We start from the raw sequence: 3,876 nt of genomic DNA on the forward strand, positions 1-3,876 counted from the left end.
AACTTTAAAAAAAAATCATAATGGTTAGGCAGACCTTGGAAACCAAATTTTTGTCTGAGTACAAAGATCTAACAGAAATGAGAAAATATTAAACCCTGTTTATATCATGGTAAGTAAGTAATAGGAAGATAACTTCACTCCCCTGGTTTGTGGTGATCTGGAACTTGATCTACGGGATGTGCTTCATTGATTCTGGAACATTTTCTTAATCTTGACTGGAGATACTTGGGAAATTGAATGTTAAACTGGTGTAACATCACATGGGTGAGTTGAGATTCAAACGACTACATGGGAACTGGGAAATTTGATCTGGGAGTAAATGAGTGATGGACGGCAGTTTGGGTCCATTTGGGAAAGTGATTGACCTCAGTGCTGGGGTGTAAAGCGCCTGGTGCTTTCATGGTACGTTCGGTCTGATAGTTACCCCTAAGGGTGAATTTTGAAGGGGAAATCGACATCTGACTCCATTTCTTGGGCTTCTAGCCAATGATCATGTTGATAAGTTGATTAGAGATGTGGAAAGATTCATTGATACTCAAATCATGGATACCCTACACAAGGGGCTGGGGCCTGTAATCAAACAACAAACTTTATCTAAGTTTATCCCGGTAATCCTGTCAAACTTACACTATCCCATCTCAAAATGAACACCACTGATTATGAAAGAAAATGTTACCTAAGATTTCAGTTAAATTTAGCCTTTCTAATTATTAGAAGGTACTTACGGCAATATTCCTCTGTAGTCCACCGTCCAGCTTGGGTACTCAAATCAAAATGAATATGGCTGTCAAACGGAATCTCGGATTTGAAAAAAAAATCGATTTTAAACAGCTGATTTCGATACGTCAGGGGTACCAATTATTTTGTACCATAAAAGACCCAAATTTTGATTTAATTAAAACGAATTGACGGTTGGCCAATCTGAACTTGGCGGGGCCTAGTTGGAAATTACGATAAAGTGAAAGTTTTTTGGTTGTTTTAAGATGTTTGTTACTTCCCGAAATTGAGGTTTGACGAATTGTGCCGGTAAAATTTAAATGTTGAAGTTGTTGAAATTTCACTTCGTTACAAATGAAGAAATATAAGACGAGTATTTTACCTAGGACGTAATAAAAGAAGCAAGAAAATTCTCAGAGAGGTAGAAATTAGAGACTCATCATAACATCGCACATTGTTTAGTTGTGCCGCAAACCAAGTGCCGAAAGTTCTAACGAGTAAAACAAACACAAGAAAATAAAGGGCGCTAGGCGTGGATAAACAAAAAACTCAAACAAAACAATGATATTCAGAAAGAGAGGCTGGAGGAAAATGTGGAAAGGGAGGTAGGAAGGAAGAGTGAGAATAGAAAGGAGGGATAGGGAAGAAGTTTAATAGCTCTTTTAATCTAAAGACTCCTTCTTAATAGATTTAAGAAATATCTACTTGTAATTGTATTTGTGGTTATACAGAAGTCCACAGTAATAAATTGTATACTGTGTTAATACTATTACTATTACAAAGTGCACAAAGAGCTATAATAAGACATGTACTAGTACCTATAATAAGACATGAAAAAAAATCTGTGATATAGAACACAAAAATTCACAAGCATGTTCAAACCTTTCATAAAAACCACTGTATTGTAATGTCTTCAATGTCGACAGAGACTTCAATCCCAGAAACATGGAAAAAAAAGCACTGAGCTACAACAGGACACAAAACCTTTTAAAATAAAAGCAAAATGAAATTTTAATCAACAAATGAAAATAACAAAACATGTGCTTAAAGTTAAACACCGTACAATAATATTTAGAACTTTCCCTTCCCCCCAGCTGCCCCTCCTACTCTTCTAATAGATCAGTTGCGCTTACTTGGGTGATGTTTCAAAGTCATAGAGCAGGAAAAATGAGGACCAACGGATTTTTTCTTTTTCTTCTACGACTTCTAGATCCCGAGATAAATCGATTTAAAAAATACCGGTAAATCGTGAACTTTGACATCACGGCATACGCTCCCGTAGGCGAAGACATCGATTAAAAAAATGCCGGTGAATCGTGAACTTTGACGTCACGGCATACGCTCCCGTAGGCGATGACGTCACATCAAATGTCCCGAGCAAAGCTCCCTCGCAGGCAACGCATTAATGTGTTTGTGCGCATACGTTTCTGCGCAGTTCTTTCTGCTCCTCCGCTAGCGCGCTTGCATAGTGGCGCTACCTAACGGACGAAAAATACAACTGCGTAAAGTCTGACGTCACACATATTTGAACTCTTTCATTAGAACGGAAAATTACATTTATTTTTTCGGAGTTTCAACCTCTGATATGGATTTTTCCCAACTTTTTACATAGGAATCAACCATTTATTTATAATTTTTACCCATTTGCAACTGCTCCATTCCTCCTATTCGTTCTCTTCCTCCTTCACTCAAATAACCCTTTCCCTTGTCCTTTCCTCCTCCTCCTCCTCCTCCTCTTTCCAAATTAGTGGAAGGTGGGCTCACGTGGCAACATTTGAAGAAAATGAGAACACAAAATGTTCAATGGTTTGGACAGGAATGGGCATCCCATGTTTCATTTTATTCGGTCCACGTCATTTTATTTCGTTCAAAATGCTGACGGTATTTGGCGAGTCATTAACGAAACATTTTGTTTTTATGACAAGAGTGGAGAGGAAATTAATGTGCTTCTTGTTCCATCTTGAACATCTTGGGTCAGAGGAGGCTGGTTTAATTTAGTATCCACTTGAAAATTTGCTGTCAAGGTATACAGCTTATCATGAAATCTACATCTTGGGTCAGAGGAGGCTGGTTTAATTTAGTATCCACTTGAAAATTTGCTGTCAAGGTATACAGCTTATCATGAAATCTAATTTTGTCTGAGTCAGGATATTTTCGTAAAGAAGGCGAATGTAAAAAAACTCGTGAATTTTGTAAATTTTCTCGTGTTTGGTTTTCGTTAATAAAATAATGTTTACTGACTCTAAAAAATAAATAAAGTATTGGCAAAAATATAAAAGTAAGAGCATGTATGAAAGGTACGATTGTGTGACGCACAAATCAGTGGTACTTGAAATTTTCTGTACACCAATACTCCACCGTTCATCAACCCATCGAGACGTCAGTTCTAGACGAGCAGGAAATAGCTACGGACCGTGGTAAGGAAAGAGGTCTTCTAGATTTGATAAACTATAGCAGTTAATAACTTTTGACGAGGTGGCTCTGAAGCTGAGTTGTAAAACCATGAGCATTATAAAGAAGAACTAACGAAACAAAGAAATAAAAGAAAAAGTCTGGCGTATTTCAAAAGAAAGTTGAGAGAATGCAGAAAAGAGTTCGAGCCGTTCATTCAAGTAGAACGACTGAATAATGGTGTAAACCTCAAGAAGAGAGAATAAAAGTAAGAATGGAATAACACTCCGACATTGAAGAAAGGCAAGTAATAGGTAAGAAAGACTTGAAAACAGCTCAAAAAGGCACCATTGGAGTAGATAAACAAAAGTAAAAGGTTAAGGGAGGGAGCAAATCGAGAAAATGTCGAAAAGGTTGTAAAAGTCGAGAAGGGTTCGCTCCGTTTATAATGGTTTTAAACACATTAGAGGAGGATTAATTGAAGAAGCCTAAAGGAAAAGTACAACGGAAACTCTAGGACCTAAAAACCATACAAACTCACAAAGTCAAAAGGAAATTGCAAAGAACCCGAGGAAGGTTATAAAACCAGACCAGTAGAAGAATCAAACTATATCTTGCGACTTTTAGAAGAAACTATCTAGCTCGAGAACACAAAAGAAAGAGCAGTCAAGTTCCATAACTTCATCAGGTGCTTTGACTGTATTAAAAGCAAAAGGAACAACGTATACGGTTAAATAGTTCACGTAACTTTGAGGTAACGTCTTGGAC

The 3,876-nt window shown here is 37.3% G+C and overlaps 2 long non-coding RNA genes across 2 annotated transcripts; one reads left to right on the forward strand and one right to left on the reverse strand.

Moving 5' to 3' along the window:
- Positions 1-95: 95 nt before the first annotated feature.
- LOC113471120 lies at positions 96-1,072 on the reverse strand. The gene is made up of 2 exons (XR_003393942.1): positions 726-1,072; positions 96-570 (listed from the first exon to the last, which is right to left on the reverse strand). It is a non-coding gene; the product is annotated as an uncharacterized LOC113471120 (long non-coding RNA).
- A 1,364-nt stretch (positions 1,073-2,436) lies between these two features.
- On the forward strand, positions 2,437-2,897 carry LOC113471121. The gene is made up of 2 exons (XR_003393943.1): positions 2,437-2,741; positions 2,825-2,897. It is a non-coding gene; the product is annotated as an uncharacterized LOC113471121 (long non-coding RNA).
- Positions 2,898-3,876: the final 979 nt, after the last annotated feature.

This window comes from Diaphorina citri, unplaced genomic scaffold (genome assembly GCF_000475195.1).
Source record: "Diaphorina citri unplaced genomic scaffold, Diaci psyllid genome assembly version 1.1 scaffold2089, whole genome shotgun sequence".
Classification (NCBI taxonomy): domain Eukaryota; kingdom Metazoa; phylum Arthropoda; class Insecta; order Hemiptera; family Psyllidae; genus Diaphorina; species Diaphorina citri.